This window comes from Panulirus ornatus, chromosome 17 (assembly GCF_036320965.1).
Source record: "Panulirus ornatus isolate Po-2019 chromosome 17, ASM3632096v1, whole genome shotgun sequence".
In the NCBI taxonomy this organism is placed as follows: domain Eukaryota; kingdom Metazoa; phylum Arthropoda; class Malacostraca; order Decapoda; family Palinuridae; genus Panulirus; species Panulirus ornatus.
Genome location: NC_092240.1, coordinates 45591622 through 45607465, shown reverse-complemented (window position 1 = coordinate 45607465; position 15844 = coordinate 45591622). Strand labels below are relative to the sequence as shown.

General features: G+C 41.9%; 1 long non-coding RNA gene across 1 annotated transcript; it reads right to left on the bottom strand.

Annotated features, from left to right (window-relative positions):
- Nucleotides 1-993: 993 nt before the first annotated feature.
- On the bottom strand, nucleotides 994-7922 carry LOC139754704 (uncharacterized). The gene is made up of 2 exons (XR_011713930.1): nucleotides 7679-7922; nucleotides 994-7256 (listed from the first exon to the last, which is right to left on the bottom strand). It is a non-coding gene; the product is annotated as an uncharacterized lncRNA (long non-coding RNA).
- Between the last annotated feature and the right edge of the window lie 7922 nt (nucleotides 7923-15844).

Sequence of the window (15844 nt, the reverse complement as noted above, 5' to 3'; positions counted from 1 at the left end):
GCTTCCAGAATTTTCGCCCCCTTCCCCACCCTATGATCCACTTCCGCTTCCATGGTTCCATCCGCTGCCAGATCCACTCCCAGATATCTAAAACACTTCACTTCCTCCAGTTTTTCTCCATTCAAACTCACCTCCCAATTGACTTGACCCTCAACCCTACTGTACCTAATAACCTTGCTCTTATTCACATTTACTCTTAACTTTCTTCTTTCACACACTTTACCAAACTCAGTCACCAGCTTCTGCAGTTTCTCACATGAATCAGCCACCAGCGCTGTATCATCAGCGAACATCTTTTTATTCTCCCTAAAATTTAATGATACTCTCTCACCCCAACTCTCATTTGCCCTTTTTTTCACCTCTTGCACCTTTCTCTTGACCTCCTGTCTCTTTTATACATCTCCCACTCAACTGCATTTTTTCCCTGCAAAAATCGTCCAAATGCCTCTCTCTTCTCTTTCACTAATACTCTTACTTCTTCATCCCACCACTCACTACCATTTCTAATCAACCCACCTCCCACTCTTCTCATGCCACAAGCATCTTTTGCGCAATCCATCACTGATTCCCTAAATACATCCCATTCCTCCCCCACTCCCCTTACTTCCATTGTTCTCACCTTTTTCCATTCTGTACTCGGTCTCTCCTGGTACTTCCTCACACAAGTCTCCTTCCCAAGCTCACTTACTCTCACCACCCTCTTCACCCCAACATTCACATTTGTTTCAAAGAATTCCATGTAAAAATTACTTAATACTGGTAAAAGAAGGTTACCCATTGCCATAAATGTCTGAGCATAATATTCTCCATAAAGTTGAAACACACAGTCTTTTATACACAATTCTATCAATTCAATAAACAGAATTTGAAACAGTTAAACAAAAAAAGATTATCCAAGACATCAACCAGATATTCTAAGTGGTCATCAACTGGAACTTTTGTGAGCATGGGTGAAACATCAAAACTTACTAGTTTGAAATCAAAATCAACTTGGATATCAAAAAGCTTGTTAACTACAGGTTGAGTATTCCTTATCCAAAAGGCCTGGAACCAGAAGTATTTTGAATTTTGGATTTTTTCTGATTTTGGAATACTTGCAAATACATAATGAGATATCCTAGGGATAGGACCCAAGTTTAAACATAAAATCAATTCATGTTTCATATACACCTTATACACATAGCCAGAAAGTAATCCATACAATATTTCTTATAATTTTGCACTTGAAAAAAAAATATGTATAACACTGAACCATTAGAAAGCTAAGGTGTCACAACCTTAACCACCCAAGTGGACAATCTGTGGTTATTTGGCATCACCTTCATTCCTGACTGTTTATATGCTACTGATAAGCAATCATTTTCTAACACTTATTCACACATAAGTACTTAACAGTAAAAACAATATGAAATACCATTAATACAATGAAAAAATAATGTTTAGGGTAACTTAACAGCACAATAGCATCAGCAGAATACCTGTATCAGCTCTTAAACAATAACAAACAACTGCAGGTTTTCTGGTTCTACCTGTGATGCTGTGTTTTGATTAAAAGGTTATAGTACACTGTATCTTATTTTCTAGGTTTTATTTGAGATATAATTTTCCACTTCTAACGTCATGGTGCCCCTCAATAAGTTTCAGATTTTGGAGCATTTTGGATTTTTGGATTAGGGATGCTCAACCTGTAATATTAGAATTTGATATATTACCAACTAGTGGGCTTAATAGACAAACTAACCACTTTGATAATTTATATGTGATTGAGCCCACTGAACTTACTGTGGGTCTTGCTGGAAAGTTTGGCTTATGTGTTTTTAAAAGTCCATACATATATGGCAATCAAGGGGACAATGATGAAAACCTTTTGATGAAGGAATCATTACCTTTCAACAACAACTGCGGTCTGGACATATGGAGAGAATGAATGAGGAAAGATTGACAAAGAGGATATATGTGTCAGAGTTGGAGGGAGCAAGAAGAAGTGGGAGACCAAATTGGAGGTGGAAGGATGGAGTGAAAAAAGATTTTGAACAATCGGGTCCTGAACATACAGGAGGGTGAGAGGCATGCAAGGAATAGAGTGACTTGGAACGATGATGTATACTGGGGTGGATGTGCTGTCAATGGACTGATCCAGGGCATGTGAAGTATTTGGGGTAACCCATGGAAAGGTCTGTGGGGCCTGGATGAGGACAGGGAGCTGTGGTTTTGGTGCATTACATATGACAGTTAAAAACCGAGTGTGTACAGTGTGGCCTTTTTGCCTGTATTCCTGGCGCTGCCTCGTTGAAGTAGGGGATAGCGATGCTGTTTTCCTATGGAGATGGGTAGCGATGGGAATGGATGAAGGCAAGCAAGTATGAATATGTACATGTGTATGTATGTAATGTCTGTGTATGCGTATGCATATGTATCAGCGATTAAGTATAATATAAATAAATGAATAAATAAATAAATAAATAAATGAAAAAAAAAAAAGCTGTAGGACAAAATGTGGTGTAGATTGAGTTGATCATATAAGGAATGACCATGTAAGAGAAAGGTATGTTAGTAAGCACAGCACAACTGAAGAGATGTGACCAGGATGTGCTGAAATGGCTGGGACTGACAAAGAAGATCCATGTTTTGGAAGTGTAGGGAAGAAGGGAAAATGGAGGACCAAGAAGCAGATAGAAGGATGCAGCAACTGAAGTTTTGGGTGTGTTTGGGGCCTAACCATTAAGGATGGTGAGAGGCGTGTATGGGAGAAGAATGAACTAAATCAATCTGGTATACAGGGGATGACATGCAGTTAATAGGCTGACCAGGACACACGAAGCAATCAAGGTAAACCATAAAATAGTCTGTTAGACTTGGATGTGGAGGGCAGGGTCTGTTTTCAGTGCATCTTAAGTGACAGTGAGAGAGTGGGTGTCTACAAATGAGGCCCCTCTCCATCTGTTCTGTATGCAACCTCAATGAAGATGGAGAAGTAGTTGTATGAAAAACGATATTCTAAACATACTGTTTGACTGAAAAAACAAGGGTAGGGGGGAAAATGGCATAGCTCTAGCTTCGGGACTCCAAAGAATTAACTCGGGGATTTCAAAGAAACAGATACCAATGAATTTCTTATACTTATTTAGCTTAAGCGATAGACTAGGAAGCAAGATTTAGTGCAAAATTTTTATACTACGATTAAAAAATAAGTAATAATGGAAAATGGCATTATGATCAAGAAAAATATGGTAAAAGTAAGCAAAACATAGCTGGAAATCAACAGTACCTTTAAAATATTCTCATTAACTTCACCCAGAAGCCAAATTTTATCTCAATTTCCCATTAAACTGTCAAGATAATCAAAAACTTCACTGTCACCTTAATTCTGCCATACTAGCTGTCTGTATTGGATGGAAGTAATCAGTCTCAGCAAGGTGAGTAACCAAAGCTCCCAGGAACTGAATTAATATGGCAATTTTACATAAAAAAGACAATGTATAAGATACAGTAAATTTATGTTGCTTGGGGAAGTTAGGAGAGGTTTCCAGGGGTTCTGTTGATTTTAAGAATTTCACTTACTTGTATCCAATTTTTTCCCCTGATCATTAAAGTCTTTCACTGTCACTTATTCATTACTCTTGATATACAAATACAATGATCCAAATCAACCCCTCCTAGAGCCATTGTACACTAAATTGGCCCAGAAGCCATGGCCCTCTTCCATAGTTAAGGTAGTTGATTGTTTCATATACAATGTTTGTGTCACTATCCATTGATTCACACAAAGTGGGTTCACAGGTTATAATCAGACCTGTTCTTTAGTATAATGATAAAAATTTGGAACATAACATTTAAATGATTTTAAGGCATTAGCACTTTAGAGAGGATGTTGAAAATGTTAAATGTGTCACAAATAGTCGAAGTCAAGGACAACATCATTTTCAAACAAAGCCTATTCATTTTTTCTTTGTTTCATAGCAAATATAAACTAAACAGAAACAATTGACACTAAACATATAGAGCACAAGAGACAGTAAACTATGGTCTGTATAGGTTAGATTTATCCCATATCAATATGCAATTGATAAAACTCTATATATAGACTGTACGCAGAGGGGAGGTGAAAATGCTTAAGGGAACAGCCACACAGATGGACTAATCAGCTAATGATGACAGTGCACCACAGGCTACTTGGCTTGGACAGCGTTGCCATCTCTAGACTTTTCTGCTACCACGGAATGACTGATAAATTTCGCTGGTCACCTGTCTCAACAGTGGGCTTTGAGCTCGTATGGGTCACTTAATCCATTCAAAAAAAAAAAAAAATAGTACCAGTAAGCCTATGATATGATGGTGATGTAATTAATGGTTACTTATAAAGTTATATATTTGTGCATGTAAAGTAGGTTACTTAACCAACAGGAAGTCTTCCCACACCTAAGAGCATATTATTAAATACATAATAATCCACCAACTTGGTATCTCCCATTCTAAATGCTGTGTTGTGATATGTTACATAGAGCTTCAGCATCTAAATGCTCATTATTGAAAAATTCAGAGAAATGACCAAAAATCTCGGCCAGTGATGATCAAAGAATAGTTTAATCATGTTTCACAGTATTCTTCAATGCAGATTCTACAATAACGGCACTGGGAATACGATCGTATAGCCCTATGTCAAATTTCCATATTTTTCCCTTCCTTTCCAGTAGGTTATATAATATCTTATATTTATGTTTTTTTTTTTTCCAAAAGAAGGAACAGAGAAGGGGGCCAGGTGAGGATATTCCCTCAGAGGCCCAGTCCTCTGTTCTTAACGCTACCTTGCTAATGCAGGAAATGGCGAATAGTTTGAAAGAAAGATGTTTATAAAATTGATAATGATGCTCATTATTATGCATAAAACATGCATGGTAGCAATTCACCATATATTGCTTACAAACATTGGATATTTGTATCATTAGCAGCAAGAAAGTCTAGAAATGGCAAAGCTGTCTGAACCAAATAGCCTGTGCTGCGCTGTCATTATTAACTGACCAGTCCGTCACTATGGCTGTTCCCCATGAGCATTTTACCTCCCCTCTATGTACAGTACTATTCGCCATTTCCCGCATTAGCGAGGTAGCGTTAAGAACAGAGGACTGGGGAGAAAGAATACTTCCCATGTATTCCCTGTGTGTCACACAAGACGACTAAAAGGGGAGGGAGCGGGTGGCTGGAAATCCTCCCCTCTCGTTTTTTTCAATTTTCCAAAAGAAGGAAGGATGTACAGTATATATATATATATATATATATATATATATATATATATATATATTTTTTTTTTTTTTTTTTTTATACTTTGTCGGTCTCCCGCGTTTGCGAGGTAGCGCAAGGAAACAGACGAAAGAAATGGCCCAACCCCCCCCATACACATGTATATACATACGTCCACACACGCAAATATACATACCTACACAGCTTTCCATGGTTTACCCCAGACGCTTCACATGCCTTGATTCAATCCACTGACAGCACGTCAACCCCGGTATACCACATCGCTCAAATTCACTCTATTCCTTGCCCTCCTTTCACCCTCCTGCATGTTCAGGCCCCGATCACACAAAATCTTTTTCACTCCATCTTTCCACCTCCAATTTGGTCTCCCTCTTCTCCTCGTTCCCTCCACCTCCGACACATATATCCTCATGGTCAATCTTTCCTCACTCATTCTCTCCATGTGCCCAAACCACTTCAAAACACCCTCTTCTGCTCTCTCAACCACGCTCTTTTTATTTCCACACATCTCTCTTACCCTTACGTTACTCACTCGATCAAACCACCTCACACCACACATTGTCCTCAAACATCTCATTTCCAGCACATCCATCCTCCTGCGCACAACTCTATCCATAGCCCACGCCTCGCAACCATACAACATTGTTGGAACCACTATTCCTTCAAACATACCCATTTTTGCTTTCCGAGATAATGTTCTCGACTTCCACACATTCTTCAAGGCCCCCAGAATTTTCGCCCCCTCCCCCACCCTATGATCCACTTCCGCTTCCATGGTTCCATCCGCTGCCAGATCCACTCCCAGATATCTAAAACACTTCACTTCCTCCAGTTTTTCTCCATTCAAACTCACCTCCCAATTGACTTGACCCTCAACCCTACTGTACCTAATAACCTTGCTCTTATTCACATTTACTCTTAACTTTCTTCTTCCACACACTTGACCAAAACTCAGTCACCAGCTTCTGCAGTTTCTCACATGAATCTGCCACCAGCGCTGTATCATCAGCGAACAACAACTGACTCACTTCCCAAGCTCTCTCATCCCCAACAGACTTCATACTTGCCCCTCTTTCCAAAACTCTTGCATTTACCTCCCTAACAACCCCATCCATAAACAAATTAAACAACCATGGAGACATCACACACCCCCGCCGCAAACACACATTCACCGAGAACCAATCACCCTCCCCTCCCCCCACACGCACACATGCCCCACATCCTCGACAAAAACCTTTCACTGCTTCCAACAACTCGCCTCCCACACCACACATTCTTAATACCCTCCACAGAGCATCTCTATCAACTCCATCATATGCCTTCTCCAGATCCACAAATGCTACATACAAATCCATTTGCCTTTCTAAGCACCTCTCACATACATTCTTCAAAGCAAACACCCGATCCACACACCCTCCACCACTTCCGAAACCACACCGCTCCTCCCCAATCCGATGCTCCGCACATGCCTCCACCCTCCCAATCAACACCCTCCCATACAATTCATATATATATATATATATATATATATATTTTTTTTTGTCACTGTCTCCCGCATTTGCGAGGTACTGCAAGGTAACAGACGAAAGAAATGGCCCAACCCACCCCCATATACATGTATATACATTCGTCCACACACGCAAATATACATAACCTACACAGCTTTCCATGGTTTACCCCAGAAGCTTCACATGCCCTGATTCAATCCACTTACAGCAAGTCAACCCCGGTATACCACATCGATCCAATTCACTCTATTCCTTGCCCTCCTTTCACCCTCCTGCATGTTCAGGCCCCGATCACACAAAATCTTTTTCACTCCATCTTTCCACCTCCAATTTGGTCTCCCACTTCTCCTCGTTCCCTCCACCTTCGACACATATATCCTCTTGGTCAATCTTTCCTCACTCATTCTCTCCATGTGCCCCAACCATTTCAAAACACCCTCTTCTGCTCTCTCAACCACGCTCTTTTTATTTCCACACATCTCTCTTACCCTTACGTTACTTACTCGATCAAACCACCTCACACCACACATTGTCCTCAAACATCTCATTTCCAGCACATCCATCCTCCTGCGCACAGCTCTATCCATAGCCCACGCCTCGCAACCATACAACATTGTTGGAACCACTATTCCTTCAAACATACCCATTTCTGCTTTCCGAGATAATGTTCTCGACTTCCATACATTCTTCAAGGCTCCCAGGATTTTCGCCCCCTACCCCACCCTATGATCCAATTCCGCTTCCATGGTTCCATCCGCTGCCAGATCCACTCCCAGATATCTAAAACACTTTACTTCCTCCAGTTTTTCTCCATTCAAACTTACCTCCTAATTGACTTGACCCTCAACCCTACTGTACCTAATAACCTTGCTCTTATTCACATTTACTCTTAACTTTCTTCTTTCACACACTTTACCAAATTCAGTCACCAGCTTCTGCAGTTTCTCACATGAATCAGCCACCAGCGCTGTATCATCAGCGAACAACAACTGACTCACTTCCCAAGCTCTCTCATCCCCAACAGACTGCATACTTGCCCCTCTTTCCAAAACTCTTGCATTCACCTCCCTAACAACCCCATCCATAAACAAATTAAACAACCATGGAGACATCACACACCCCTGCCGCAAACCTACATTCACTGAGAACCAATCACTTTCCTCTCTTCCTACACGTACACATGCCTTACATCCTCGATAAAAACTTTTCACTGCTTCTAACAACTTGCCTCCCACACCATATATTCTTAATACCTTCCACAGAGCATCTCTATCAACTCTATCATATGCCTTCTCCAGATCCATAAATGCTACATACAAATCCATTTGCTTTTCTAAGTATTTCTCACATACATTCTTCAAAGCAAACACCTGATCCACACATCCTCTACCACTTCTGAAACCACACTGCTCTTCCCCAATATATATATATATATATATATATATATATATATATATATATATATATATATATATATATATATATATATATAAATTGGGAGGTAAGTTTGAATGGAGAAAAGCTGGAGGAAGTGAAGTGTTTTAGATATCTGGGAGTGGATCTGGCAGCGGATGGAACCATGGAAGCGGAAGTGAATCACAGGGTGGGGGAGGGGGCGAAAATTCTGGGAGCCTTAAAGAATGTTTGGAAGCCGAGAACATTATCTCGGAAAGCAAAAATGGGTATGTTTGAAGGAATAGTGGTTCCAACAATGTTGTATGGTTGCAAGGCGTGGGCTATGGATAGAGTTGTGCGCAGGAGGGTGGATGTGCTGGAAATGAGATGTTTAAGGACAATATGTGGTGGGAGGTGGTTTGATCGAGTAAGTAATGTAAGGGTAAGAGAGATGTGTGGAAATAAAAAGAGGGTGGTTGAGAGAGCAGAAGAGGGTGTTTTGAAATGGTTTGGTCACATGGAGAGAATGAGTGGGGAAAGATTATCCAAGAGGATATATGTGTCAGAGGTGGAGGGAACGAGGAGAAGTGGGAGACCAAATTGGAGGTGGAAAGATGGAGTGAAAAAGATTTTGAGTGATCGGGGCTTGAACATGCAGGACGGTGAAAGGCGTGCAAGGAATAGAGTGAATTGGAACGATGTGGTATACCGGGGTTGACGTGCTGTCAATGGATTGAACCAGGGCATGTGAAGCGTATGGGGTAAACCATGCAAAGTGTATGGGGCCTGGATGTGGAAAGGGAGCTGTGGTTTCGGTGCATTATTACATGACAGCTAGAGACCGAGTGTGAACGAATGGGGCCTTTGGTGTTTTTCCCAGCGCTATCTCGCACACATGAGGGGGGAGGGGGTTGTTATTCCATGTGTGGCGAGGTGGTGATGGGAACAAAAAAAGGCAGACAGTATGAATTATGTACATGTGTATATATGTATATGTCTGTGTGTGTATATATATGTGTACATTGAGATGTATAGGTATGTATATTGTGCGTGTGTGGACATGTATGTATATACATGTGTATGTGGGCGGGTTGGGCCATTCTTTTGTCTGTTTCCTTGCGCTACCTCGCAAACGCGGGAGACAGCGACAAAGCAAAATAAATATATATATATATTTTTCTTTTCTTTTTTGCCTTGTCGCTGTCTCCTGCGTCTGCGAAGTAGCGCAAGGAAACAGACAAAAGAAATGGCCCAACCCACCCCCACACACATGTATATACATACATGTCCACACACGCAAATATACATACTTACACAGCTTTCCATGGTTTACCCCAGATGCTTAAATGCCCTGATTCAATCCACTGACAGCACGTCAACCCTGGTATACCACATCGATCCAATTCACTCTATTTCTTGCCCTCCTTTCATCCTCCTGCATGTTCAGGCCCCGATCACACAAAATCTTTTTCACTCCATCTTTCCCCCTCCAATTTGGTCTCCCACTTCTCCTCGTTCCCTCCACCTCCGACACATATATCCTCTTGGTCAATCTTTCCTCACTCCTTCTATCCATGTGCCCAAACCATTTCAAAACACCCTCTTCTGCTCTCTCAACCATGCTCTTTTTATTTCCACACATCTCTCTTACCCTTACATTACTTACTCGATCAAACCACCTCACACCACACATTGTCCTCAAACATCTCACTTCCAGCACATCCATCCTCCTGCACACAACTCTATCCATAGCCCACGCCTCGCAACCATACAACATTGTTGGAACCACTATTCCTTCAAACACCCATTTTTGCTTTCCGAGATAATGTTCTCGATTTCCACACATTCTTCAAGGCTCCCAGGATTTTCGCCCCCTCCCCCACCCTATGATTCACTTCCGCTTCCATGGTTCCATCCGCTGCCAGATCCACTCCCAGATATCTAAAACACTTTACTTCCTCCAGTTTTTCTCCATTCAAACTTACCTCCCAATTGACTTGACCCTCAACCCTACTGTACCTAATAACCTTGCTCTTACTCACATTTACTCTTAACTTTCTTCTTTCACACACTTTACCAAACTCAGTCACCAGCTTCTGCAGTTTCTCACATGAATCAGCCACCAGCGCTGTATCATCAGCGAACAACGACTGATTCACTTCCCAAGCTCTCTGATCCACAACAGACTTCATACTTGCCCCTCTTTCCAAAACTCTTGCATTCACCTCCCTAGCAACCCCATCCATAAACAAATTAAACATATATATATATATATATATATATATATATATATATATATATATATATATTTCTTTTTTTTATACTTTGTCGCTGTCTCCCGCATTTGCGAGGTAGCGCAAGGAAACAGACGAAAGAAATGGCCCAACCCACCCCCATACACATGTATATACATACGTCCACACACGCAAATATACATACCTACACAGCTTTCCATGGTTTACCCCAGACGCTTCACATGCCCTGATTCAATCCACTGACAGCACGTCAACCCCGGTATACCACATCGCTCCAATTCACTCTACTCCTTGCCCTCCTTTCACCCTCCTGCATGTTCAGGCCCTGATCACACAAAATCTTTTTCACTCCATCTTTCCACCTCCAATTTGGTCTCCCTCTTCTCCTCGTTCCCTCCACCTCCGACACATATATCCTCTTGGTCAATCTTTCCTCACTCATTCTCTCCATGTGTCCAAACCACTTCAAAACACCCTCTTCTGCTCTCTCAACCACGCTCTTTTTATTTCCACACATCTCTCTTACCCTTACGTTACTCACTCGATCAAACCACCTCACACCACACATTGTCCTCAAACATCTCATTTCCAGCACCTCCATCCTCCTGCGCACAACTCTATCCATAGCCCATGCCTCGCAACCATACAACATTGTTGGAACCACTATTCCTTCAAACATACCCATTTTTGCTTTCCGAGATAATGTTCTTGACTTCAACACATTCTTCAAGGCCCCCAGAATTTTCGCCCCACCCTATGATCCACTTCCGCTTCCATGGTTCCATCCGCTGCCAGATCCACTCCCAGATATCTAAAACACTTCACTTCCTCCAGTTTTTCTCCATTCAAACTCACCTACCAATTGACTTGACCCTCAACCCTACTGTACCTAATAACCTTGCTCTTATTCACATTTACTCTTAACTTTCTTCTTCCACACACTTTACCAAACTCAGTCACCAGCTTCTGCAGTTTCTCACATGAATCAGCCACCAGCGCTGTATCATCAGCGAACAACAACTGACTCACTTCCCAAGCTCTCTCATCCCCAACAGACTTCATACTTGCCCCTCTTTCCAAAACTCTTGCATTTACCTCCCTAACAACCCCATCCATAAACAAATTAAACAACCATGGAGACATCACACACCCCTGCCGCAAACCTACATTCACTGAGAACCAATCACTTTCCTCTCTTCCTACACGTACACATGCCTTACATCCTCGATAAAAACTTTTCACTGATTCTAACAACTTTCCTCCCACACCATATATTCTTAATACCTTCCACAGAGCATCTCTATCAACTCTATCATATGCCTTCTCCAGATCCATAAATGCTACATACAAATCCATTTGCTTTTCTAAGTATTTCTCACATACATTCTTCAAAGCAAACACCTGATCCACACATCCTCTACCACTTCTGAAACCACACTGCTCTTCCCCAATCTGATGCTCTGTACATGCCTTCACCCTCTCAATCAATACCCTCCCATATAATTTACCAGGAATACTCAACAAACTTATACCTCTGTAATTTGAGCACTCACTCTTATCCCCTTTGCCTTTGTACAATGGCACTATGCACGCATTCCGCCAATCCTCAGGCACCTCACCATGAGTCATACATACATTAAATAACCTTACCAACCAGTCAACAATACAGTCACCCCCTTTTTTAATAAATTCCACTGCAATACCATCCAAATCTGCTGCCTTGCCGGCTTTCATCTTCCGCAAAGCTTTCACTACCTCTTCTCTGTTTACCAAATCATTTTCCCTAACCCTGTCACTTTGCACACCACCTCGACCAAAACACCCTATATCTGCCACTCTATCATCAAACACATTCAACAAACCTTCAAAATACTCACTCCATCTCCTTCTCACATCACCACTACTTGTTATCACCTCCCCATTTGCGCCCTTCACTGAAGTTCCCATTTGCTCCCTTGTCTTACGCACTTTATTTACCTCCTTCCAGAACATCTTTTTATTCTCCCTAAAATTTAATGATACTCTCTCACCCCAACTCTCATTTGCCCTTTTTTTCACCTCTTGCACCTTTCTCTTGACCTCCTGTCTCTTTCTTTTATACATCTCCCGCTCAATTGCATTTTTTCCCTGCAAAAATTGTCCAAATGCCTCTCTCTTCTCTTTCACTAATACTCTTACTTCTTCATCCCACCACTCACTACCCTTTCTAATCAACCCACCTCCCACTCTTCTCATGCCACAAGCATCTTTTGCGCAATCCATCACTGATTCCCTAAATACATTCCATTCCTCCCCCACTCCCCTTACTTCCATTGTTCTCACCTTTTTCCATTTTGTACTCAGTCTCTCCTGGTACTTCCTCACACAGGTCTCCTTCCCAAGCTCACTTACTCTCACCACCCTCTTCACCCAAACATTCACTCTTCTTTTCTGAAAACCCATACAAATCTTCACCTTAGCCTCCACAAGATAATGATCAGACATCCCTCCAGTTGCACCTCTCAGCACATTAACATCCAAAAGTCTCTCTTTTGCACGCCTGTCAATTAACACGTAATCCAATAACGCTCTCTGGCCATCTCTCCTACTTACATAAGTATACTTATGTATATCTCGCCTTTTCAACCAGGTATTCCCAATCATCAGTCCTTTTTCAGCACACATATATATATCTTTCTTTCTTTCAAACCATTCGCCATTTCCCGCGTTAGCGAGGTAGCGCCAAGAACAGAGGACTGGGCCTTTTTTGGAATATCCTCACCTGGCCCCCTCTGTTCCTTCCCTTGGAAAATTAAAAAAAAAACGAGAGGGGAGGATTTCCAGCCCCCCGCTCCCTCCCCTTTTAGTCGCCTTCTACGACACGCAGGGAATACGTGGGAAGTATTCTTAATCCCCTATCCCCAGGGATAACATATATATATATATATATATATATATATATATATATATATATATATATATATATACATATTTTTTTTCGCTTTGTCGCTGTCTCCCACGTTTGCGAGGTAGCGCAAGGAAACAGACGAAAGAAATGGCCCAACCCACCCCCATACACATGTATATACATACACGTTCACACACGCAAATATACATACCTACACAGCTTTCCATGGTTTACCCCAGACGCTTCACATGCCCTGATTCAATCCACTGGCAGCACGTCAACCCCGTTATACCACATCGATCCAATTCACTCTATTCCTTGCCCTCCTTTCACCCTCCTGCATGTTCAGGCCCCGATCACACAAAATCTTTTTCACTCCATCTTTCCACCTCCAATTTGGTCTCCCACTTCTCCTCGTTCCCTCCACCTCCGACACATATACCCTGTTTGTCAATCTTTCCTCACTCATTCTCTCCATGTGCCCAAACCATTTCAAAACACCCTCTTCTGCTCTCTCAACCACGCTCTTTTTATTTCCACACATCTCTCTTACCCTTACGTTACTTACTCGATCAAACCACCTCACACCACACATTGTCCTCAAACATCTCATTTCCAGCACATCCACCCTCCTGCGCACAACTTTATCCATAGCCCACGCCTCGCAACCATACAAAATTGTTGGAACCACTATTCCTTCAAACATACCCATTTTTGCTTTCCGAGTTAATGTTCTCGACTTCCACACATTCTTCAAGGCTCCCAGGATTTTCGCCCCCTCCCCCACCCTATGATCCACTTCCGCTTCCATGGTTCCATCCGCTGCCAGATCCACTACCAGATATCTAAAACACTTTACTTCCTCCAGTTTTTCTCCATTCAAACTTACCTCCCAATTGACTTGACCCTCAACCCTACTGTACCTAATAACCTTGCTCTTATTCACATTTACTCTTAACTTTCTTCTTTCACACACTTTACCAAATTCAGTCACCAGCTTCTGCAGTTTCTCACATGAATCAGCCACCAGCACTGTATCATCAGCGAACAACAACTGACTCACTTCCCAAGCTCTCTCATCCACAACAGACTTCATACTTGCCCCTCTTTCCAAAACTCTTGCATTCACCTCCCTAACAACCCCATCCATAAACAAATTAAACAACCATGGAGACATCACACACCCCTGCCGCAAACCTACATTCACTGAGAACCAATCACTTTCCTCTCTTCCTACATGTACACATGCCTTACATCCTCGATAAAAACTTTTCATTGCTTCTAACAACTTGCCTCCCACACCATATATTCTTAATACCTTCCACAGAGCATCTCTATCAACTCTATCATATGCCTTTTCCAGATCCATGAATGCTACATACAAATCCATTTGCTTTTCTAAGTATTTCTCACATACATTCTTCAAAGCAAACACCTGATCCACACATCCTCTACCACTTCTGAAACCACACTGCTATTCCCCAATCTGATGCTCTGTACATGCCTTCACCCTCTCAATCAATACCCTCCCATATAATTTACCAGGAATACTCAATAAACTTATACCTCTGAAATTTGAGCACTCACTCTTATCCCCTTTGCCTTTGTACAATGGCACTATGCACGCATTCCGCCAATCCTCAGGCACCTCACCATGAGTCATACATACATTAAATAACCTTACCAACCAGTCAATAATACAGTCACCCCCTTTTTTAATAAATTCCACTGCAATACCATCCAAACCTGCTGCCTTGCCGGCTTTCATCTTCCGCAAAGCTTTTACTACCTCTTCTCTGTTTACCAAATCATTTCCCTAACCCTCTCACTTTGCACACCACCTCGACCAAAACACCCTATATCTGCCACTCTATCATCAAACACATTCAACAAACCTTCAAAATACTCACTCCATCTCCTTCTCACATCACCACTACTTGTTATCACCTCCCCATTTGCGCCCTTCACCGAAGTTCCCATTTGCTCCCTTGTCTTACGCACTTTATTTACCTCCTTCCAGAACATCTTTTTATTCTCCCTAAAATTTAATGATACTCTCTCACCCCAACTCTCATTTGCTCTCTTTTTCACCTCTTGCACCTTTCTCTTGACCTCCTGTCTCTTTCTTTTATACATCTCCCACTCAATTGCATTTTTTCCCTGCAAAAATCGTCCAAATGCCTCTCTCTTCTCTTTCACTAATAATCTTACTTCTTCATCCCACCACTCACTACCCTTTCTAATCAACCCTCCTCCCACTCTTCTCATGCCACAAGCCATCTTTTGCGCAATCCATCACTGATTCCCTAAATACATCCCATTCCTCCCCCACTCCCCTTACTTCCATTGTTCTCATCTTTTTCCATTCTGTACTCAGTCTCTCCTGGTACTTCCTCACACAAGTCTCCTTCCCAAGCTCACTTACTCTCACCACTCTTCACCCCAACATTCTTCTTTTCTGAAAACCCATACAAATCTTCACCTTAGCCTCCACAAGATAATGATCAGACATCCCTCCAGTTGCACATCTCGCACATTAA